General features: G+C 43.2%; 1 protein-coding gene across 1 annotated transcript in view; it reads left to right on the top strand.

The window, feature by feature from the left end:
* LOC139755260 (condensin complex subunit 1-like) overlaps positions 1-26116 on the top strand; it is a 549693-nt gene that overhangs the window by 367661 nt on the left and 155916 nt on the right. The window lies entirely within an intron of this gene.

Here is a 26116-nt window from a genome sequence, read left to right as displayed (position 1 = left end):
CCTAACAACCCCATCCATAAACAAATTCAACAACCATGGAGACATCACACACCCATGCCGCAAACCTACATTCACTGAGAACCAATCACTTTCCTCTCTTCCTACACGTACACATGCCTTACATCCTCGATACAAACTTTTCACTGCTTCTAACAACTTTCCTCCCACACCATATATTCTTAATACCTTCCACAGAGCATCTCTATCAACTCTATCATATGCTTTCTCCAGATCCATAAATGCTACATACAAATCCATTTGCCTTTCTAAGTATTTCTCACATACATTCTTCAAAGCAAACACCTGATCCACACATCCTCTACCACTTCTGAAACCACACTGCTCTTCCTCAATCTGATGCTCTGTACATGCCTTCACCCTCTCAGTCAATACCCTCCCATATAATTTACCAGGAATACTCAACAAACTTATTATTTTTTTTTTTTATTATACTTTGTCGCTGTCTCCCGCGTTTGCGAGGTAGCGCAAGGAAACAGACGAAAGAAATGGCCCAACCCCCCCCCCCCATACACATGTATATACATACGTCCACACATGCAAATATACATACCTACACAGCTTTCCATGGTTTACCCCAGACGCTTCACATGCCCTGATTCAATCCACTGACAGCATGTCAACCCCGGTATACCACATCGCTCCAATTCACTCTATTCCTTGCCCTCCTTTCACCCTCCTGCATGTTCAGGCCCCGATCACACAAAATCTTTTTCACTCCATCTTTCCACCTCCAATTTGGTCTCCCTCTTCTCCTCGTTCCCTCCACCTCCGACACATATATCCTCTTGGTCAATCTTTCCTCACTCATTCTCTCCATGTGCCCAAACCACTTCAAAACACCCTCTTCTGCTCTCTCAACCACGCTCTTTTTATTTCCACACATCTCTCTTACCCTTACGTTACTCACTCGATCAAACCACCTCACACCACACATTGTCCTCAAACATCTCATTTCCAGCACATCCATCCTCCTGCGCACAACTCTATCCATAGCCCACGCCTCGCAACCATACAACATTGTTGGAACCACTATTCCTTCAAACATACCCATTTTTGCTTTCCGAGATAATGTTCTCGACTTCCACACATTCTTCAAGGCCCCCAGAATTTTCGCCCCCTCCCCCACCCTATGATCCACTTCCGCTTCCATGGTTCCATCCGCTGCCAGATCCACTCCCAGATATCTAAAACACTTCACTTCCTCCAGTTTTTCTCCATTCAAACTCACCTCCCAATTGACTTGACCCTCTACCCTACTGTACCTAATAACCTTGCTCTTATTCACATTTACTCTTAACTTTCTTCTTCCACACACTTTACCAAACTCAGTCACCAGCTTCTGCAGTTTCTCACATGAATCAGCCACCAGCGCTGTATCATCAGCGAACAACAACTGACTCACTTCCCAAGCTCTCTGATCCCCAACAGACTTCATACTTGCCCCTCTTTCCAAAACTCTTGTATTTACCTCCCTAACAACCCCATCCATAAACAAATTAAACAACCATGGAGACATCACACACCCCTGCCGCAAACCTACATTCACTGAGAACCAATCACTTTCCTCTTTTCCTACACGTACACATGCCTTACATCCTCGATGAAAACTTTTCACTGCTTCTAACAACTTTCCTCCCACACCATATATTCTTAATACCTTCCACAGAGCATCTCTATCAACTCTATCATATGCCTTCTCCAGATCCATAAATGCTACATACAAATCCATTTGCTTTTCTAAGTATTTCTCACATACATTCTTCAAAGCAAACACCTGATCCACACATCCTCTACCACTTCTGAAACCAAACTGCTCTTCCCCAATCTGATGCTCTGTACATGCCTTCACCCTCTCAATCAATACCCTCCCATATGATTTACCAGGAATACTCAACAAACTTATACCTCTGTAATTTGAGCACTCACTCTTATCCCCTTTGCCTTTGTACAATGGCACTATGCACGCATTCCGCCAATCCTCAGGCACCTCACCATGAGTCATACATACATTAAATAACCTTACCAACCAGTCAACAATACAGTCACCCCCTTTTTTAATAAATTCCACTGCAATGCCATCCAAACCTGCTGCCTTGCCGGCTTTCATCTTCCGCAAAGCTTTCACTACCTCTTCTCTGTTTACCAAATCATTTTCCCTAACCCTCTCACTTTGCACACCACCTCGACCAAAACACCCTATATCTGCCACTCTATCATCAAACACATTCAACAAACCTTCAAAATACTCACTCCATCTCCTTCTCACATCACCACTACTTGTTATCACCTCCCCATTTGCGCCCTTCACTGAAGTTCCCATTTGCTCCCTTGTCTTACGCACTTTATTTACCTCCTTCCAGAACATCTTTTTATTCTCCCTAAAATTTAATGATACTCTCTCACCCCAACTCTCATTTGCCCTTTTTTTCACCTCTTGCACCTTTCTCTTGACCTCCTGTCTCTTTCTTTTATACATCTCCCACTCAATTTCATTTTTTCCCTGCAAAAATCGTCCAAATGCCTCTCTCTTCTCTTTCACTAATACTCTTACTTCTTCATCCCACCACTCACTACCCTTTCTAATCAACCCACCTCCCACTCTTCTCATGCCACAAGCATCTTTTGCGCAATCCATCACTGATTCCCTAAATACATCCCATTCCTCCCCCACTCCCCTTACTTCCATTGTTCTCACCTTTTTCCATTCTGTACTCAGTCTCTCCTGGTACTTCCTCACACAGGTCTCCTTCCCAAGCTCACTTACTCTCACCACCCTCTTCACCCCAACATTCACTCTTCTTTTCTGAAAACCCATACTGAAAACTCAACAAACTTATACCTCTGTAATTTGAGCACTCACTCTTATCCCCTTTGCCTTTGTACAATGGCACTATGCACGCATTCCGCCAATCCTCAGGCACCTCACCATGAGTCATACATACATTAAATAACGTTACCAACCAGTCAATAATACAGTCCCCCCCTTTTTAATAAATTCCACTGCAATACCATCCAAACGTGCTGCCTTGCCGTCTTTCATCTTCCACAAAGCTTTTACTACCTCTTCTCTGTTTACCAAATCATTTTCCATAACCCTCTCACTTTGCACACCACCTCGACCAAAACACCCTATATATATATATATATATATATAACTTTCAGTTTTACCCATATCAATCTAGAATTTACTTTCTTACACTGTATCACATACTCCCACTACTGATTCATGAGTAGTGCTACTCCTACCCTTGCTCTTGTCCTCTCACTAACCCCTGACTTTACTCCCAAGACATTCCCAAACCACACTTCCCCTTTACCCTTTAGCTTTGTTTCCCTCAGAGCCAAAACATCCAGGTTCCTTTCCTCAAACATACTACCTATCTCTCCTTTTTTCTCATCTTGGTTACATCCACACACATTTAGACACCCTAATCTGAGCCTTTGAGGAGGATGAGCACTCCTCGCGTGACTCCTTCTTCTGTTTCCCCTTTTAGAAAGTTAAAATACAAGAAGGGGAGGGTTTCTGGCCCCCTGCTCCTGTCCCCTTTAGTCGCCTTCTACGACACGTGAGGAATGCGTGGGAAGTATTCTTAATCCCCTATCCCCAGGGATGGATTTGTATGTAGCATTTATTGATCTGGAGAAGGCATATGATAGAGTTGATAGAGATGCTCTGTGGAAGGTATTAAGAATATATGGTGTGGGAGGCAAGTTGTTGGAAGCAGTTAAAAGTTTTTATCGAGGATGTAAGGCATGTGTACGTGTAGGAAGAGAGGAAAGTGATTGGTTCTCAGTGAATGTAGGTTTGTGGCAGGGGTGTGTGATGTCTCCATGGTTGTTTAATTTGTTTATGGATGGGGTTGTTAGGGAGGTGAATGCAAGAGTTTTGGAAAGAGGGGCAAGTATGCAGTCTGTTGTGGATGAGAGAGCTTGGGAAGTGAGTCAGTTGTTGTTCGCTGATGATACAGCGCTGGTGGCTGATTCATGTAAGAAACTGCAGAAGCTGGTGACTGAGTTTGGTAAAGTGTGTGAAAGAAGAAAGTTAAGAGTAAATGTGAATAAGAGCAAGGTTATTAGGTACAGTAGGGTTGAGGGTCAAGTCAATTGGGAGGTAAGTTTGAATGGAGAAAAGCTGGAGGAAGTGAAGTGTTTTAGATATCTGGGAGTGGATCTGGCAGCGGATGGAACCATGGAAGCAGAAGTGAATCATAGGGTGGGGGAGGGGGCGAAAATTCTGGGAGCCTTGAAGAATGTTTGGAAGTCGAGAACATTATTTCGGAAAGCAAAAATGGGTATGTTTGAAGGAATAGTGGTTCCAACAATGTTGTATGGTTGCGAGGCGTGGCCTATGGATAGAGTTGTGCGCAGGAGGGTGGATGTGCTGGAAATGAGATGTTTGAGGACAGTATGTGGTGTGAGGTGGTTTGATCGAGTAAGTAATGTAAGGGTGAGAGAGATGTGTGGAAATAAAAAGAGCGTGGTTGAGAGAGCAGAAGAGGGTGTTTTGAAGTGGTTTGGGCACGTGGAGAGAATGAGTGAGGAAAGATTGACCAAGAGGATATATGTGTCGGAGGTGGAGGGAACGAGGAGAAGAGGGAGACCAAATTGGAGGTGGAAAGATGGAGTGAAAAAGATTTTGTGTGATCGGGGCCTGAACATGCAGGAGGGTGAAAGGAGGGCAAGGAATAGAGTGAATTGGAGCGATGTGGTATACCGGGGTTGACGTGCTGTCAGTGGATTGAATCAAGGCATGTGAAGCGTATGGGGTAAACCATGGAAAGCTGTGTAGGTATGTATATTTGCGTGTGTGGACGTATGTATATACATGTGTATGGGGGGGGGTTGGGCCATTTCTTTTGTCTGTTTCCTTACGCTACCTCGCAAATGCGGGAGACAGCGACAAAGTATAATAAAAAAAGTATAATAATATAAGTAAAGTGTTTTAGATATCTGGGAGTGGATCTGGCAGCGGATGGAACCATGGAAGCGGAAGTGAATCATATGGTGGGGGAGGGGGCGAAAATCTTGGGAGCCTTGAAGAATGTGTGGAAGTCGAGAACATTATCTTGGAAAGCAAAAATGGGTATGTTTGAAGGAATAGTGGTTCCAACAATGTTGTATGGTTGCGAGGCATGGGCTATTGATAGAGTTGTGCGCAGGAGGATGGATGTGCTGGAAATGAGATGTTTGAGGACAATGTGTGGTGTGAGGTGGTTTGATCGAGCAAGTAATGTAAGGGTAAGAGAGATGTGTGGAAATAAAAAGAGCGTGGTTGAGAGAGCAGAAGAGGGTGTTTTGAAATGGTTTGGGCACATGGAGAGAATGAGTGAGGAAAGATTGACAAAGAGGATATATGTGTCGGAGGTGGAGGGAACGAGGAGAAGTAGGAGACCAAATTGGAGGTGGAAAGATGGAGTGAAAAAGATTTTGTGTGATCGGGGTCTGAACATGCAGAAGGGTGAAAGGCGGGCAAGGAAAAGAGTGAATTGGATCGATGTGGTATACCGGGGTTGACGTACTGTCTGTGGATTGAATCAGGGCATGTGAAGCGTCTAGGGGTAAACCATGGAAAGTTGTGTGGGGCCTGGATGTGGAAAGGGAGCTGTGGTTTCGGTGCATTATTACATGATAGCTAGAGACTAAGTGTCAACGAATGGGGCCTTTGTTGTCTTTTCCTAGCGCTACCTCGCACACATGAGGGGGGAGGGGGATGGTATTCCAGGTGTGGCGATGGGAGTGAATAAAGGCAGACAGTGTGAATTGTGTGCATGGGTATATATGTATGTGTCTGTGTGTGTATATATATGTGTACATTGAGATGTATAGGTATGTATATTTGCATGTGTGGACATGTGTGTATATACATGTGTATGGGGGTGGGTTGGGCCATTTCTTTCGTCTGTTTCCTTGCGCTACCTCGCAAATGCGGGACAAAGCAAAATAGATATAAATAAATATATATATACACTTCCCACGCATGCCTCACGTGTCGTAGAAGGCGACTAAAGGGGACGGGAGCAGGGGGCCAGAAACCCTCCCCTCCTTGTATTTTAACTTTCTAAAAGGGGAAACAGAAGAAGGAGTCACGCGAGGAGTGCTCATCCTCCTCAAAGGCTCAGATTGGGGTGTTTAAATGTGTGTGGATGTAACCAAGATGAGAAAAAGGAGAGATAGGTAGTATGTTTGAGGAAAGGAACCTGGATGTTTTGGCTCTGAGTGAAACGAAGCTCAAGGGTAAAGGGGAATAGTGGTTTGGGAATGTCTTGGGAGTAAAGTCAGGGGTTAGTGAGAGGACAAGAGCAAGGGAAGGAGTAGCAGTACTCCTGAAACAGGAGTTGTGGGAGTATGTGATAGAATGTAAGAAAGTAAATTCTCGATTAATATGGGTAAAACTGAAAGTTGATGGAAAGAGATGGGTGATTATTGGTGCATATGCACCTGGGCATGAGAAGAAAGATCATGAAAGGCAAGTGTTTTAGGAGCAGCTGAATGAGTGTGTTAGTGGTTTTGATGCACGAGATCGGGTTATAGTGATGGGTGATTTGAATCCAAATTTGAGTTATGTGGCAGTTGAGGGAATAATTGGTATACATGGGGTGTTCAGTGTTGTAAATGGAAATGATGAAGAGCTTGTAGATTTATGTGCTGAAAAAGGACTGGTAATTGGGAATACCTGGTTTAAAAAACGAGATATACATAAATGTACGTATGTAAGGAGGAGAGATGGCCAGAGAGCGTTATTGGATTAGGTGTTAATTGACAGGCGCGCAAGAGAGACTTTTGGATGTTAATGTGCTGAGAGGTGCAACTTGAGGGATGTCTGATCATTATCTTGTGGAGGCTGAGGTGAAGATCTGTATGGGTTTTCAGAAAAGAAGAGTGAATGTTGGGGTGAAGAGGGTGGTGAGAGTAAGTGAGCTTGGGAAGGAGACTTGTGTGAGGAAGTACCAGGAGAGACTGAGTACAGAATGGAAAAAGGTGAGAACAATGGAAGTAAGGGGAGTGGGGGAGGAATGGGATGTATTTAGGGAATCAGTGATGGATTGTGCAAAAGATGCTTGTGGCATGAGAAGAGTGGGAGGTGTGTTGATTAGAAAGGGTAGTGAGTGGTGGGATGAAGAAGTAAGATTATTAGTGAAAGAGAAGAGAGAGGCATTTGGACGATTTTTGCAGGAAAAAATGCAATTGAGTGGGAAATATATAAAAGAAAGAGACAGGAGGTCAAGAGAAAGGTGCAAGAGGTGAAAAAGAGGGCAAATGAGAGTTGGGGTGAGAGAGTATCATTAAATTTTAGGGAGAATAAAAAGATGTTGTGGAAGGAGGTAAATAAAGTGCGTAAGACAAGGGAGCAAACGGGAACTTCAGTGAAGGGCGCAAATGGGAAGGTGATAACAAGTAGTGGTGATGTGAGAAGGAGATGGAGTGAGTATTTTGAAGGTTTGTTGAATGTGTTTGATGATAGAGTGGCAGATATAGGGTGTTTTGGTCAAGGTGGTGTGCAAAGTGAGAGGGTTAGGGAAAATGATTTGGTAAACAGAGAAGAGGTAGTAAAGCTTTGCGGAAGATCAAAGCCAGCAAGGCAGCAGGTTTGGATGGTATTGCAGTGGAATTTATTAAAAAAGGGGGTGACTGTATTATTGACTGGTTGGTAAGGTTATTTAATGTATGTATGACTCATGGTGAGGTGCCTGAGGATTTGCGGAATGCGTGCATAGTGCCATTGTACAAAGGCAAAGCGGATAAGAGTGAGTGCTCAAATTACAGAGGTATGAGTTTGTTGAGTATTACTGGTAAATTATATGGGAGGGTATTGATTGAGAGGGTGAAGGCATGTACAGAGCATCAGATTGGGGAAGAGCAGTGTGGTTTCAGAAGTGGTAGAGGATGTGTGGATCAGGTGTTTGCTTTGAAGAATGTATGTGAGAAATACTTAGAAAATCAAATGGATTTGTATGTAGCATTTATGGATCTGGAGAAGGCATATGATAGAGTTGATAGAGATGCTCTGTGGAAGGTGTTAAGAATATATGGTGTGGGAGGAAAGTTGTTAGAAGCAGTGAAAAGTTTTTATCAAGGATGTAAGGCATGTGTACGTGTAGGAAAAGAGGAAAGTGATTGGGTCTCAGTGAATGTAGGTTTGCGGCAGGGGTGTGTGATGTCTCCATGGTTGTTTAATTTGTTTATGGATGTGGTTGTTAGGGAGGTAAATGCAAGAGTTTTGGAAAGAGGGGCAAGTATGAAGTCTGTTGGGGATGAGAGAGCGTGGGAAGTGAGTCAGTTGTTGTTCGCTGATGATACAGCACTGGTGGCTGATTCATGTGAGAAACTGCAGGAGCTGGTGACTGAGTTTGGTAAAGTGTGTGGAAGAAGAAAGTTAAGAGTAAATGTGAATAAGAGCAAGGTTATTAGGTACAGTAGGGTTGAGGGTCAAGTGAATTGGGAGGTGAGTTTGAATGAAGAAAAACTGGAGGAAGTGAAGTGTTTTAGATATCTGGGAGTGGATCTGGCAGCGGATGGAACCATGGAAGCGGTAGTGGATCATAGGGTGGGGGAGGGGGCGAAAATTCTGGGGGCCTTGAAGAATGTGTGGAAGTCGAGAACATTATCTCGGAAAGCAAAAATGGGTATGTTTGAAGGAATAGTGGTTCCAACAATGTTGTATGGTTGCGAGGCGTGGGCTATGGATAGAGTTGTGTGCAGGAGGATGGATGTGCTGGAAATGAGATGTTTGAGGACAATGTGTGGTGTGAGGTGGTTTGATCGAGTGAGTAACGTAAGGGTAAGAGAGATGTGTGGAAATAAAAAGAGCGTGGTTGAGAGAGCAGAAGAGGGTGTTTTGAAGTGGTTTGGTCACATGGAGAGAATGAGTGAGGAAAGATTGACCAAGAGGATATATGTGTCGGAGGTGGAGGGAACGAGGAGAAGAGGGAGACCAAATTGGAGGTGGAAAGATGGAGTGAAAAAGATTTTGTGTGATCGGGGCCTGAACATGCAGGAGGGTGAAAGGAGGGCAAGGAATAGAGTGAATTGGAGCGATGTGGTATACCGGGGTTGACGTGCTGTCAGTGCATTGAATCAAGGCATGTGAAGCGACTGGGGTAAACCATGGAAAGCTGTGTAGGTATGTATATTTGCGTGTGTGGACGTATGTATATACATGTGTATGGGGGGGGTTGGGCCATTTCTTTCGTCTGTTTCCTTGCGCTACCTCGCAAACGCGGGAGACAGCGACAAAGTATAATAATAAATAATAAAAATATATATATATATATTTTTTGTTTTTTCTTACTATTCGCCATTTCCCGCGTTCGCGAGGTAGCGTTAAGAACAGAGGACTGGGCCTCCGAGGGAACATCCTCACCTGGCCCCCTTCTCTGTTCCTTCTTTTGGAGAAAAAAAAAAAAAAAAAAAAAAGTAGTGGTGTGGAAGTCGAGAACATTATCTCGGAAAGCAAAAATGGGTATGTTTGAAGGAATAGTGGTGATGTGAGAAGGAGATGGAGTGAGTATTTTGAAGGTTTGTTGAATGTGTTTGATGATAGAGTGGCAGATATAGGGTGTTTTGGTCGAGGTGGTGTGCAAAGTGAGAGGGTTAGGGAAAATGATTTGGTAAACAGAGAAGAGGTAGTAAAAGCTTTGCGGAAGATGAAAGCCGGCAAGGCAGCAGGTTTGGATGGTATTGCAGTGGAATTTATTAAAAAAGGGGGTGACTGTATTGTTGACTGGTTGGTAAGGTTATTTAATGTATGTATGACTCATGGTGAGGTGCCTGAGGATTGGCGGAATGCGTGCATAGTGCCATTGTACAAAGGCAAAGGGGATAAGAGTGAGTGCTCAAATTACAGAGGTATAAGTTTGTTGAGTATTCCTGGTAAATTATATGGGAGGGTATTGATTGAGAGGGTGAAGGCATGTACAGAGCATCAGATTAGGGAAGAGCAGTGTGGTTTCAGAAGTGGTAGAGGATGTGTGGATCAGGTGTTTGCTTTGAAGAATGTATGTGAGAAATACTTAGAAAAGCAAATGGATTTGTATGTAGCACTTATGGATCTGGAGAAGGCATATGATAGAGTTGATAGAGATGCTCTGTGGAAGGTATTAAGAATATATGGTGTGGGAGGAAAGTTGTTAGAAGCAGTGAAAAGTTTTTATCGAGGATGTAAGGCATGTGTACGTGTAGGAAGAGAGGAAAGTGATTGGGTCTCAGTGAAAGTAGGTTTGCGGCAGGGGTGTGTGATGTCTCCATGGTTGTTTAATTTGTTTATGGATGGGGTTGTTAGGGAGGTAAATGCAAGAGTTTTGGAAAGAGGGGCAAGTATGAAGTCTGTTGGGGATGAGAGAGCTTGGGAAGTGAGTCAGTTGTTGTTCGCTGATGATACAGCACTGGTGGCTGATTCATGTGAGAAACTGCAGAAGCTGGTGACTGAGTTTGGAAAAGTGTGTGGAAGAAGAAAGTTAAGAGTAAATGTGAATAAGAGCAAGGTTATTAGGTACAGTAGGGTTGAGGGTTAAGTCAATTGGGAGGTGAGTTTGAATGGAGAAAAACTGGAGGAAGTGAAGTGTTTTAGATATCTGGGAGTGGATCTGGCAGCGGATGGAACCATGGAAGCAGAAGTGGATCATAGGGTGGGGGAGGGGGCGAAAATCCTGGGAGCCTTGAAGAATGTGTGGAAGTCGAGAACATTATCTCGGAAAGCAAAAATGGGTATGTTTGAAGGAATAGTGGTTCCAACAATGTTGTATGGTTGCGAGGCGTGGGCTATGGATAGAGTTGTGCGCAGGAGGATGGATGTGCTGGAAATGAGATGTTTGAGGACAATGTGTGGTGTGAGGTGGTTTGATCGAGTGAGTAACGTAAGGGTAAGAGAGATGTGTGGAAATAAAAAGAGCGTGGTTGAGAGAGCAGAAGAGGGTGTTTTGAAGTGGTTTGGGCACATGGAGAGGATGAGTGAGGAAAGATTGACCAAGAGGATATATGTGTCGGAGGTGGAGGGAACGAGGAGAAGAGGGAGACCAAATTGGAGGTGGAAAGATGGAGTGAAAAAGATTTTGTGTGATCGGGGCCTGAACATGCAGGAGGGTGAAAGGAGGGCAAGGAATAAAGTGAATTGGAGCGATGTGGTATACCGGGGTTGACGTGCTGTCAGTGGATTGAAGCAAGGCATGTGAAGCGTCTGGGGTAAACCATGGAAAGCTGTGTAGGTATGTATATTTGCGTGTGTGGACGTATGTATATACATGTGTATGGGGGGGGGTTGAGCCATTTCTTTCGTCTGTTTCCTTGCGCTACCTCGCAAATGCGGGAGACAGCGACAAAGTATAATAAAAATAAATAAATAAATAAATAAATATATATATATAAAGGGAGCAAATGTGAACTTCAGTGAAGGGCGCAAATGGGGAGGTGATAACAAGTAGTGGGGATGTGAGAAGGAGATGGAGTGAGTATTTTGAAGGTTTGTTGAATGTGTTTGATGATAGAGTGGCAGATATAGGGTGTCTTGGTCGAGGTGGTGTGCAAAGTGAGAGGGTTAGGAAAAATGATTTGGTAAACAGAGAATAGGTAGTAAAAGGTTTGCGGAAGATGAAAGCTGGCAAGGCAGCAGGTTTGGATGGTATTACAGTGGAATTTATTACAAAAGGGGGTGACTGTATTATTGACTAGTTGGTAAGGTTATTTAATGTATGTATGACTCATGGTGAGGTGCCTGAGGATTGGCGGAATGCGTGCATAGTGCCATTGTACAAAGGCAAAGGGGATAAGAGTGAGTGCTCAAATTACAGAGGTATACGTTTGTTGAGTATTTCTGGTAAATTATATGGGAGGTTATTGATTGAGAGGGTGAAGGCATGTACAGAGCATCAGATTGGGGAAGAGCAGTGTGGTTTCAGAAGAGGTAGAGGATGTGTAGATCAGGTGTTTGCTTTGAAGAATGTATGTGAGAAATACTTAGAAAAGCAAATGGATTTGTATGTAGCATTTATGGATCTGGAGAAGGCATATGATAGAGTTGATAGAGATGCTCTGTGGAAGATTTTAATAATATATGGTGTGGGAGGCAAGTTGTTAGAAGCAGTGAAAACTTTTTATCGAGGATGTATGGCATCTGTACGTGTAGGAAGAGAGGAAAATGATTGGTTCTCAGTGAATGTAGGTTTGCGGCAGGGGTGTGTGATGTCTCCATGGTTGTTTAATTTGTTTATGGATGGGGTTGTTAGGGAGGTAAATGCAAGAGTTTTGGAAAGAGGGGCAAGTATGAAGTCTGTTGGGGATGAGAGAGCTTGGGAAGTGAGTCAGTTGTTGTTTGCTGATGATACAGCGCTGGTGGCTGATTCATGTGAGAAACTGCAGAAGCTGGTGACTGAGTTTGGTAAAGTGTGTGAAAGAAGAAAGTTAAGAGTAAATGTGAATAAGAGCAAGGTTATTAGGTACAGTAGGGTTGAGGGTCAAGTCAATTGGGAGGTAAGTTTGAATGAAGAAATACTGGAGGAAGTAAAGTGTTTTAGATATCTGGGAGTGGATCTGGCAGCGGATGGAACCATGGAAGCGGAAGTGGAACATAGGGTGGGGAAGGGGGCGAAATCCTGGGAGCCTTGAAGAATGTGTGGAAGTCGAGAACATTATCTCGGAAAGCAAAAATGGGTATGTTTGAAGGAATAGTGGTTCCAACAATGTTGTATGGTTGCGAGGCGTGGGCTATGGATAGAGTTGTGCGCAGGAGGATGGATGTGCTGGAAACGAGATGTTTGAAGACAATGTGTTGTGTGAGGTGGTTTGATCGAGTAAGTAACGTAAGGGTAAGAGAGATGTGTGGAAATAAAAAGAGCGTGGTTGAGAGAGCAGAAGAGGGTGTTTTGAGATGGTTTGGGCGCATGGAGAGAATGAGTGAGGAAAGATTGACCAAGAGGATTTATGTGTCGGAGGTTGAGGGAACGAGAAGTGGGAGACCAAATTGGAGGTGGAAAGATGGAGTGAAAAAGATTTTGTGTGATCGGGGCCTGAACATGCAGGAGGGTGAAAGGCGGGCAAGGAATAGAGTGAATTGGATCGATGTGGTATACCGGGGTTGACGTGCTGTCAGTGGATTGAATCAGGGCATGTGAAGCGTCTGTGGTAAACCATGGAAAGCTGTGTAGGTATGTATATTTGCGTGTGTGGACGTATGTATATACATGATATACATGTGTATGGGGGTGGGTTGGGCCACTTCTTTCGTCTGTTTCCTTGCGCCATTTCCCGCGTTAGCGAGGTAGCGTTAGGAACAGAGGACTGGGCCTTTTTTGGAATATCCTCACCTGGCCCTCTCTGTTCCTTCTTTTGGAAAACTAAAAAAAAAAAAAAAAATGAGAGGGGAGGATTTCCAGACCCCCGCTCCCTCCCCTTTTAGTCGCCTTCTACGACACGCAGGGAATACGTGGGAAGTATTCTTAATCCCCTATCCCCAGGGATAATATATATATATATATATTTTATATTATATTTATTATTTTTATATTTATCCCTGGGGATAGGTGAGAAAGAATTCTTCCCACGCATGCCTCACGTGTCGTAGAAGGCGACTAAAGGGGACAGGAGCGGGGGGCCAGAAACCCTCCCATCCTTGTATTGAAACTTTCTAAAAGGGAAAACAGAAGAAGGAGTCATGCGGGGAGTGCTCATCCTCCTCGAAGGCTCAGATTGGGGTGTCTAAATGTGTGTGGATGTAACCAAAATGAGAAAAAAGGAGAGATAGGTAGTATGTTTGAGGAAAGGAACCTGGATGTTTTGGCTCTGAGTGAAACAAAGCTCAAGGGTAAAGGGGAAGAGTGGTTTGGGAATGTCTTGGGAGTAAAGTCAGGGGTTAGTGAGAGGACAAGAGCAAGAGAATGAGTAGTACTACTCCTAAAACAGGAGTTGTGGGAGTATGTGATAGAGTGTAAGAAAGTAAATTCTAGATTAATATGGGTAAAACTGAAAATTGATGGAGAGAGATGGGTGATTATTGGAGCATATGCACCTGGGCATGAGAAGAAAGATCATGAAAGGCAAGTGTTTTGGGAGCAGCTGAAAGAGTGTGTTAGTGGTTTTGATGCACAAGACCGGGTTATAGTGATTGGTGATTTGAATGCAAAGGTGGGTAATGTGGCAGTTGAGGGAATGATTGGTATACATGGGGTGTTCAGTGTTGTAAATGGAAATGGTGAAGAGCTTGTAGATTTATGTGCTGAAAAAGGACTGGTGATTGGGAATACCTGGTTTAAAAAGTGAGATATACATAATTATACGTATGTAAGGAGGAGAGATGGCCAGAGAGCGTTATTGGATTACGTGTTAATTGATAGGCACGTGAAAGAGAGACTTTTGGATGTTAATGTGCTGAGAGGTGCAAATGGAGGGATGTCTAATCATTATCTTGTGGAGGCGAAGGTGAAGATTTGTATGGGTTTTCAGAAAAGAAGAGAGAATGTTGGGGTGAAGAGAGTGGTGAGAGTAAGTGAGCTTGGGAAGGAGACATGTGTGAGGAAGTACTAGGGGAGACTGAGTACAGAATGGAAAAAGGTGAGAACAAAGGAGGTAAAGGGAGTGGGGGAGGAATGTGATGCATTTAGGGAAGCAGTGATGGCTTGCGCAAAAGATGCTTGTGGCATGAGAAGCATGGGAGGTGGGTTGATTAGAATGGGTAGTGAGTGGTGGGATGAAGAAATAAGATTATTAGTTAAAGTTAAGAGAGAGGCATTTGGACGATTTTTGCAGGGAAAGAATGCAAATGAGTGGGAGATGTATAAAAGAAAGAGGCAGGAGGTCAAGAGGAAAGTGCAAGAGGTGAAAAAGAGGGCAAATGAGAGTTGGGGTGAGAGAGTATCATTAAATTTTAGGGAGAATAAAACGGTGTTTTCGAAGGAGGTAAATAAAGTGTGTAAGACAAGGAAGCAAATGGGAACTTCAGTGAAGGGGGCTAATGGGGAGTTGATAACAAGTAGTGGTGATGTGAGAAGGAGATCGAGTGAGTATTTTGAAGGTTTGTTGAATGTGTTTGATGATAGAGTGGCAGATGTAGGGTGTTTTGGTCGAGGTGGGGTGCAAAGTGAGAGGGTTAGGGAATATGATTTGGTAAAAAGACAAGAGGTAGAAAAAGCTTTGCAGAAGATGAAAGCTGGCAAGGGAGCAGGTTTGGATGGTATTGCAGTGGAATTTATTAAAAAATGGGGTGACTGTATTGTTGACTGGTTGGTAAGGTTATTTGATGTATGTATGACTCATGGTGAGGTGCCTGAGGATTGGCGGAATGCTTGCATAGTGCCATTGTGCAAAGGCAAAGGGGATAAGAGTGAGTGTTCAAATTACAGAGGTATAAGTTTGTTGAGTATTCTTGGTAAATTATATGGGAGGGTATTGATTGAGAGGGTGAAGGCATGTATAGAGCATCAGATTGGGGAAGAGCAGTGTGGTTTCAGAAGTGGTAGAGGATGTGTGGATCAGGTGTTTGCCTTGAAGAATGTATGTGAGAAATACTTAGAAAAGCAAATGGATTTGTATGTAGCATTTATGGATCTGGAGAAGGCATATGATAGAGTTGATAGAGATGCTCTGTGGAAGGTATTACGAATATATGGTGTGGAGGGCAAGTTGTTAGAAGCAGTGAAAAGTTTTATCTAGGCTGTAAGGCATGTGTACGTGTAGGAAGAGAGGAAAGTGATTGGTTCTCAGTGAATGTAGGGTTGCGGCAGGGGTGTTTGATGTCTCCATGGTTGTTTGATTTGTTTATGGATTGGATTGTTATTGAGGTGAATGCAAGAGTTTTGGAAAGAGGAGCAAGTATGCAGTCTGTTGTGGATGAGAGAGCGTGGGAAGTGAGTCAGATGTTGTTCGCTGATGATACAGCGCTGGTGGCTGATTCTTGTGAGAAACTGCAGAAGCTGGTGACTGAGTTTGGTAAAGTGTGTGAGAGAAGAAAGCTGAGAGTAAATGTGAATAAGAGCAAGGTTATTAGGTACAGTAGGGTTGAGGGTCAAGTCAATTGGGAGGTAAGTTTGAATGGAGAAAAACTGGAGGAAGTAAAGTGTTTTAGATATCTGTGAGTGGATCTGGCAGCGGATGGAACCATGGAAGCGTAAGTGAATCATAGGGTGGGGGAGGGGGCAAAAGTTCTGGGAGCCTTGAAGAATGTGTGGAAGTCGAGAACATTATCTCGGAAAGCAAAAATGGGTATGTTTGAAGGAATAGTGGTTCCAACAATGTTGTATGGTTGCGAGGTGTGGGCTATGGATAGAGTTGTGCGCAGGAGGGTGGATGTGCTGGAAATGAGATGTTTGAGGACAATATGTGCTGTGAGGTGGTTTGATCGAGTAAGTAATGTAAGGGTAAGAGAGATGTGTGGAAATAAAAAGAGTTTGGTTGAGAGAGCAGAAGAGGGTGTTTTGAAATGGTTTGGTCACATGGAGAGAATGAGTGAGGAAAGATTGACGAAGAGGATATATGTGTCAGAGGTGGAGGGAACAAGGAGAAGTGGGAGACCAAATTGGAGGTGGAAAGATGGAGTGTAAAAGATTTTGAGTGATGCAGGAGGGTTAAAGGCATGCAAGGAATAGAGTGAATTGGAACGATGTGGTGTACCGGGGTCAACGTGCTGTCAATGGATTGAACCAGGGCATGTGAAGCGTCTGGGGTAAAGCATGGAAAGTTCTGTGGGTCCTGGATGTGGAAAGGGAGCTGTGGTTTCGGTGCATTATTACGTGACAGCTAGAGACTGAGTGTGAACGAATCGGGCTTTTGTTGTCTTTCATAGCACTACCTCGCACACATGAGGGGGGAGGGGGTTATTATTCCATGTGTGGCGAGGTAGCGATGGGAATAAATAAAGGCAGACAGTTCAATCCTTTGAGAGCACGTCGGCCCCAGTATACCACATCATTCAAATTCACTCTATTCCTTGCACGCCTTTCACCCTCCTGCATGTGCAGGCTCCGATCACTCAAAATCTTTTTCACTCCATCTTTCCACCTCCAATTTGGTCTCCCACTTCTCCTTGTTCCCTCCACCTCTGACACATATATCCTCTTTGTCAATCTTTCCTCACTCATGTTCTCCATGTGACCAAACATTTCAAAACACCCTCTTCTGCTCTCTCAGCCACACTCTTTTTATAACCACACATCTCTCATACCCTTTTATTACTTACTCGATCAAACCACCTCACAGCACATATTGTACTCAAACATCTCATTTCCAGCACATCCACCCTCCTGCGCACAACTCTATCCATAGCCCACTCCTTGCAACCATACAACATTGTTGGAACCACTATTCCTTCAAACATACCCATTTTTGCTTTTGGAGATAATCCTCTCGACTTCCACACACTCTTCAACGCTCCCAGAATTTTCGCTCCCTCCCCCACCCTATGATTCACTTCCGCTTCCATAGTTCTATCCGCTGCCAAATCCACTCCCAGATATCTAAAACACTTCACTTCCTCCAGTTTTTCTCCATTCAATGTTACCTCCCAATTTACTTGACCCTCAACCCTACTGTACCTAATAACCTTGCTCTAATTCACATTTACTCTCAACTTTCTTCTCTCACACACTTTACCAAAGTCAGTCACCAGCTTCTCCAGTTTCTCACATGAATCAGCCACCAGCGCTGTATCATCAGCGAACAACAACTGACTCACTTCCCACGCTCTCTCATCCACAACAGACTGCATGCTTGCCACTGTTTCCAAAACTCTTGCATTCACCTCCCTGACAACCCCATCCATAAATAAATTAAACAACCATGGAGACATCACACACCCCTGCCGCAAACCTACATTCACTGAAAACCAATCACTTTCCTCTCTTCCTACACGTACATATGCCTTACATCCTCGATAAAAACTTTTCACTGCTTCTAACAACTTGCCTCCCACACCATATATTCTTAGTACCTTCCACAGAGCATCTCTATCAACTCTATCATATGCCTTCTCCAGATCCATAAATGCTACATACAAATCCATTTGCTTTTCTAAGTATTTATCACATACATTCTTCAAAGCAAACACCTGATCCACACATCCTCTACCACTTCTGAAACCACACTGCTCTTCCCCAATCTGATGCCCTGTACATGCCTTCACCCTCTCAATCAATACCCTCTCATATAATTTCCCAGGAATACTCAACAAACTTATACCTCTGTAATTTGAGCACTCACCTTTGTCCCCTTTGCCTTTGTACAATGGCACTATGCATGCATTCTGCCAATCCTGAGGCACCTCACCATGAGTCATATATACATTAAATAACTTTACCAACCAGTCAACAATACAGTCACCCCCTTTTTTGATAAATTCCACAGCAATGCCATCCAACCATTATCATTTTTATTGTGCTTAATCGCGATCTCTGCATCAGCAAGGCAGCGCAAGGAAACAGACGAGGAATGGGCCAACCCACCCACATACACATGCATATACAGAAATGGCCATACATGCACATATACATACTTATACATTTTAACATGTACATGCATTTACATATACAGTCTTACACATGTACATATTCGTACTTGCTGCCTTCATCCGTTTCCGTCGCCACCCAACCACACATGAAATAGTATTCCCCCCATTGAGGTAGCACCAGGAAAACAGACAAAAAAAGGCCACATTTATTCTCACTTAGTCTCTAGTTGTCATGTGTAATGCACCAAAACAGCAGCTTCCTTTTCACATCCAGACCCCATGGACCTTTCCATGGTTTACCCCAGACACTTTATGTGCCCTGATTCAGTGCATTGACAGCATGTCGACCCCAGTATACCACATCATTCCAATTCACTCTTTACCTTGCATGCCTCTCACTTTCCTGTATAGTCAGGCCCTAATCTCTCATAATCTTTTTTACTTCATCCTTCTGCCTTCAATTTGCTCTCCCACTTCCCTTTGATCCCTCCTACTCTGACACATGTATCCTCTGTCAACCTTTCCTCACTCATTCTCTCCATGTGTCTAACACATTTCAACACACCCTTCTCTGTTCTCTCAACCACACACTTTTTATTACCACACATCTCTCTTACCCTTTCATTACTCAAGATCCATAAATGCTGATTATTTCATATTTATTTATTTTGATTTGTCGCTGTCTCCTGCCTTAGCGAGGTAGGACAACGAAACAAACGAAAGAATGGCCCAACCCACCCACATACACATGTATATACATACATGTCCACACATGCAAATATACATACCTATACATCTCAACGTATACATATATATACACACAGAGACATATACATATATATACACACACAGACATATACATATATACACATGTACATAGTTCATACTGTCTGCATTTATTCATTCCCATCGCCACCCCCCACACATGAAATAACAACCCCCTCCCCCGCATGTGCATGAGATAGCGCTAGGAAAAGACAACAAAGGCCACATTCGTTCACACTCAGTCTTTAGCTGTCATGTAATAATGCACCGAAACCACAGCTCCCTTTCCACATCCAGGCCCCACAGAACTTTCCATGGTTTACCCCAGACGCTTCACATGCCCTGGTTCAATCCATTGACAGCATGTCGATCCCGGCATACCACATCATTCCAATTCACTCTATTCCTTGCAAGCCTTTCACCCTCCTGCATGTTCAGGCCCCGATCTCTCAAAATCTTTTTCACTCCATTTTTCCACCTCCAGTTTGGTCTCCCACTTCTCCTCGTTCCCTCCACCTCTGACACATATATCCTCTCGGTCAATCTTTCCTCACTCATTCTCTCCATGTGACCAAACCATTTCAAAACACCCTCTTCTGCTCTCTCAACCTCTTTTAATTACCACACATCTCTCTTACCCTATTATTACTTACTCGATCAAACCACCTCACACCAGATACTGTCCTCAAACATCTCATTTCCAGCACATCCACCCTCCTCCACACAACTCTATCTATAGCCCACGCCTCGCAATCATATAACACTTTTGGAACCACTATTCCTTCAAACATACCCATTTTCGCTTTCCGAGATAACGTTCTCAACTTCCACACATTTTTCAACACTCCCAGAACTTACGCCCCCTCCCCCACCCTATGATTCACTTCTGCTTCCATGGTTCCACCCACTGCCAAACCCCCTCACAGATATCTAAAACACCTCACTTCCTCTAGTTTTTCTCCATTCAAACTTACCTCCCAATTGACTTGTCCCTCAACCCTACTGTACCTAATAACCTTGCTCTTATTCACATTTACTCTCAGCTTTCTTCTTTCACACTCTTTACCAGCTTCTGCAGTTTCTCACACGAATCATCCACCAGCGCTGTATCATCAGCAAACAACTGACTCACTTCCCAAGGTCTCTCATCCACAACAGACTTCACACTTGCCCCTCTTTCCAAAACTCTTGCATTCACCTCCCTAACAACCCCATCCATAAACAAATTGAACTTTCATGGAGACATCACACACCCCTGCCGCAAACCTACATTCACTGAAAACCAATCACTTTCCTCTCTTCCTACACGTACACATGCCTTACATCTTCGATAAAGACTTTTCACTGCTTCTAACAACTTGCCTCCCACACCATATATTCTTAATACCTTCCACAGAGCATCTCTATCAACTCTATCAGATGCCCTCTGCAGATCCATAAATGCTATATACAAATCCATTTGGTCTTCTAAGTATTTCTCACATACATTCTTCAAAGCAAACACTTGATCCACACATCCTCTACCACTTCTGAAACCACACTGCTCTTCCCCAGTCTGATGCTCTGTACATGCCTTTACCCTCTCAATCAATACCCTCCCATATAATTTCCCAGGAATACTCAACAAACTTATACCTCTGTAATCTGAGCACTCATTTTTATCCCCTTTGCCTTTATATAATGGCACTATGCAAGCATTCCGCCAATCCTCAGGCACCTCACCATGAGTCATACATACATTAAATAACCTTACCAACCAGTCAACAATACAGTCACCCCCTTATTTAATAGATTCCACTGCAATACCATCCAAACCCGCTGCCTTGCCGGCTTTCATCTTCCGCAAAGCTTTTACTACCTCTTCTCTGTTTACCAAATCATTCTCCCTAACCCTCTCACTTTGCACACCACCTCAACCAAAACACCCTATATCCTATATCTGCCACTCTATCATCAAACACATTCAACAAACCTTTAGAATACTCACTCCATCTCCTTCTCACACCACCATTACTTATTTTCACCTCCCCATTAGCCCCCTTCACTGAAGTTCCCATTTGCTCCCTTGTCATACGCACTTTATTTACCTCCTTCCAAAACATCTTTTTATTCTCCCTAAAATTTAATGATACTCTCTCACTCCAACTCTCATTTGTCCTCTTTTTCACCTCTTGCACCTTTCTCTTGACCTGCCTCTTTCTTTTATACATCTCCCGTTCATTTGCATTATTTCCCTGCAAAATCGTCCAAATGCTTCTCTCTTCTCTTTCACTAATAATCTTACTTCTTCATCCCACCACTCTATCCTTTCTAATCTGCCCCCCTCCCACGCTTCTCATGCCAGAAGCAACTTTTGCATAAGCCATCACTGCTTCCCTAAATACATCCCATTCCTCCTCCCCACCCCTTACATCCTTTGTTCTCACCTTTTTCCATTCTGTACTTAGTCTCTCCTGGTACTTCCTCACACAAGTCTCCTTCCCAAGCTCACTTACTCTCACCACACTTTTCACCACAACATTCTCTCTTCTTTTCTGAAAACCTCTACAAACCTTAACCTTCGCCTCCACAAGATAATGATCAGACATCCCTCCAGTTGCACCTCTCAGCACATTAACATCCAAAAGTCTCTTTCGCGCGCCTATCACTTAACACGTAATCCAATAATGCTCTCTGGCCATCTCTCCTACTTACATACGTATACTTATATTATTATTATTATTATTATTACTATTATTATTATTATTATTATTATTATTATTATTATTATTATTATTATTATTATTATCATTATTGTTATTGTACTTAATCACCGTCTCCACATCAGCAAGGTAGCACAAGGAAACAGACGAGGAATGGCCCAACCCACCCACATACACATGTATATACAGAAACGGCCTTATATGCACATATACATACTTGTACATTTTTACGTATACATACATTTATGTACACGTGCACATTCGTACTTGCTGATTTCATCCATTCCCGTCGCCACTCAACCACACATGAAATAGTTTTGCCTCCATTGAGGTAGCGTCAGGAAAACAGACAAAAAAGGCCTCATTCATTCCCACTCAGTCTCTAGCTCTCATGTGTAATGCACCAAAACAGCAGCTTCCTTTTCACATCAAGACCCCATGGACCTTTCCATTGCTTACCCCAGACACTTAATGTGCCCTAATTCAGTGCATTGACAGCATGTCGGCCCCAGTATACCACATCATTCCAGTTCACTCTGTGCCTTGCATGCCTCTCACTTTCCTGTATGGTCAGGCCCTGATCTCTCATAATCTGTTTCACTTGATCCTTCTGCCTCCAATTAGGTCTCCCAATTCCCTTTGATCCCTCTCCTGTGACACATATATCCTCTGTCAAGCTTTCCTCACTCATTCTCTCCATGTGTCCAAAGCATTTCAACACATCCTTCTCTGCTCTCTCAACCACTTACTTTTTTTGCCACGCAACTCTCTTATCCTTTCATTACTTGCTCGATCACACCACCTCACACCACATATTGTCCTCAAACATATCATTGTGACACGTCCACCCTCCTCCATACAACCTTATGCCTCACAAGCAAATAATATTGTTGGAACTACCATTCCTTCAAAGATACCCATTTTTGCTCTCCGAGATGACGTTTTCTCCTTCCAAACATTCTTCATCACTTCCAGAACCTTTGCGCCCTCCCCCACCCTTGACTCATCTCTGCTTCCATGGTTCCATTTGCTGCTAAGTCCACTCCCAGATATCTAAAACACTTTCACTTCCTCCAATTTTTCTCCATTCAAACTTACAACCCAACTAACTTGGTCCCTTAACCCTGCTGATCCTAAGAACGTTGCTCTTTTTCACATTTACTCTCAACTTTCTCCTTTCACACACTTTTCTTACCTCAGTCACCAACTTCTGCGGTTTCTCACTCAAATCAGCCACCAGTGCTGTATCATTGGTGAACAACAACTTACTCATTTCCCAGACCCTCTCATCCCCAACAGACTGCATAATTGCCCCTCTCTCCAAAACTCTCTTATTTACCTCCCTAACCACCTTATCCATAAACAAATTAAACAACCATGGGAACATCACACACCCCTGCCATAGACTGACCTTCAATGGGAATTAGTTACTCTCCTTTCTTCCTACTTGTACACATCCTTATGCCCTTGATAAAAACTTCTCTGCTTCTAGCAGCTTACCTCTCACACCCTATACTCTTAAGACCTTCCACAAAGCTTTTCTGTCAACCATATCATATGCCTTCTCCCGATCCATAAATGCTACATACAAGTACATCTATTTTTCTGAGTATTTCTCACACACACTCATTCTTCAAAGCAAACATGTGATCCACACATTCTCTACCACTTCTGAAGCCACATCTGTTCCTCCCCAGTCTGATGCTCTGTACATGCCTTTACCCTCTCAATGAATACCCTCTCTTATAAATTTCCAGGAATACTCAACAAACTTATGCCTCTGTAGTTTGAACACTCACCTTTATCTCCTTTGCCTTTACAGTGGCACTATTTATGTACTCTGCCAATCCTCAGGCACTTCACCATGATCCATGCATGTATATGATATCTTTACCAACCTATCAACAGTCACCTTCTTTCTTAATAAACTCCACTGCAATACCATCCAAACCCACCACCTTGCTGGGTCTCATTTTCCACAAGGCTTTCACTACCTCATCACTCTTTACTCTCCCTGACTCTCTCACTTCGCACACCACTCCAGCCAAATCACCCTACATCTTCCACTCTATCATCAGACACATTGAACAAACCTTCAAAATATTCACTTCATCTCCTCACTTCATCAGTACCTGTTATCACTTCCCCCCTTTCCCCCTTGACTGATGTTCCCATTTGATCTCTTGTCTTACACACGTTATTTACCTCCTTCCAAAACATCTTTTTATTCTCCCTAAGCTTTGATAATACTGTCTAACCCCCAACTCTCATTTGCCCTCTTTTTCAACCCATGCACCTTCCTCTTGACTTCCTGCCACTTTTTCTTATACCTCTCCCAGTCATTTGCCCTCCTTTCTTGTAAGTATTGTCCAAATGCCTCTCTTTTCTCTTTCATTAACAACTTACATCCCACCACTCATTACCCTTTTTAATCTGCCCACCTCCCACCTTTCTCATGCCATTTGCATCTCTTGCACATGCAATCACTGCTTCATTAAATGCATCCCCTTCCTCACCACTCCCTTCATGTCATTTGCACTTACCTTTTGCCATCCTACACTCAGTATCTCTTGGTGCTTCTTCACACACGTGTGTTTTCCAAGCTCACTTACTCTCCCCACTCTCTTCTTCCCAACATTCACTCTACTTTTTTGAAAACCTCTACAAATCTTGACTTTCACCTCCACAAGATTGTGATCAGACATCCCACCAACTGCCCCTCTCAATACATTATCATCCAGAAGTCTGTTTTATATGCCTATCTATCAACACGTAATCTAATAATGCCCTTTGATCATCTTATTTACTCACATGCATATACTTGTGTACAGCTCTCTTTTTAAACCAGAAATTCTCAATCACTAGTCTTTTTTCATCACACAAATCAACAAGCTGTTCACCATTTCCATTCGTAACACTGAATACCCCATGTACCCTAGTTATACCCTCAACTGCCACATAACTCACCTTTGCATTTCAATCACACATCACTAATACCCAGTCTCATGCACCATAACTGCTGCCACACTCACTCAGCTGCTCCTAGACACTTGCCTCATGATCTTTCTACTCACGACCAGGTGCATAAGCATCAATCATCACCCCATCTCGCCATCCACTTTCAATTTTACTGACATCGGTCTAGAATTTACCTTCTTATGCTCTGTCACACACTCCCACAACTCCTGCTTCAGGAGCAATGCTCCTCATTCCTTAGCTCTTGCCCTCTCACCAACCCCTGACTTTGCTCTCAGGACTTTTCCAAAGCATTCTTCTCTTTTACCCTTGAGCTTCGTTGCACTCAGAGTCAGAACATCCAGGTTTCTTTCCCCAAACATACTACCTATCTCTTCTTTCTTCTCATCATGGTTATATCCACACACATTCATACACACCAACCTGAGCCATCGAGGAGGATGAGCACTTCCCGCTAGACACCTTTTTCTGTTTCCTCTTTTAGAAATTGAAATACAAGTAAACTTGAACACGACTGTGGTGTATGATCAGCAGTAAAACATGTCAACTTAAACAGGATGGGGAGAACACTGATACGTGACAGTAAAAATGAATGGAGTGGAGCATATGAATGACCATGAAAGAATAAAGGGAGAGATGTATGCATGTTAACAAACAGAGGGATTAAAGAACAGTGTTTTATACCTGCAAGCAACCAGGCAGGGAAGATAGTATTATAAGGTCAAGAATAATTCCTGGAAAAACACGAAAATGTTTGTGGACAAAGATATACCAGTGATTGGCTAATAAGATTGGGGTGATTATTTAATGTGACACCTGGTGATATAAGAAATTTATATGGAATGAATTCAGAAACATTCAAAAGATTTGATGTTGGCTGAAGGCAATACCAGATGAATGTACAATACGTAACTTTGCCAGTGGAGTAGTTGCTGAAAAAATAAAACTATGCAACAGACAAGACAAGTGATGGTACTCGGGTAGGCGGTCAAGAGAAATGTCATTCCTCACCATTATGAGTCAGGTGGTGAGCGCTACATGGTAACCCTGCTGTTATGGCAAAATTTTATTGTAGGTACTCATAGGTAAATAGGTACTTTTTTGAAACCTTTTGGCTCCTCTACATTCAGTTGCTGTTTACAGAACACCAGCCACTCAATCATTTACATCTATACATCTTAGCAGAATTTTATCTTTGTGACTAAACATTATTTTTTGTTCCCATTGC

The sequence above is a fragment of the Panulirus ornatus genome, chromosome 1 (assembly GCF_036320965.1).
Source record: "Panulirus ornatus isolate Po-2019 chromosome 1, ASM3632096v1, whole genome shotgun sequence".
In the NCBI taxonomy this organism is placed as follows: domain Eukaryota; kingdom Metazoa; phylum Arthropoda; class Malacostraca; order Decapoda; family Palinuridae; genus Panulirus; species Panulirus ornatus.
Note: the sequence above shows the minus strand (reverse complement) of the source record. Positions and strands in the feature narration are given on the sequence as shown.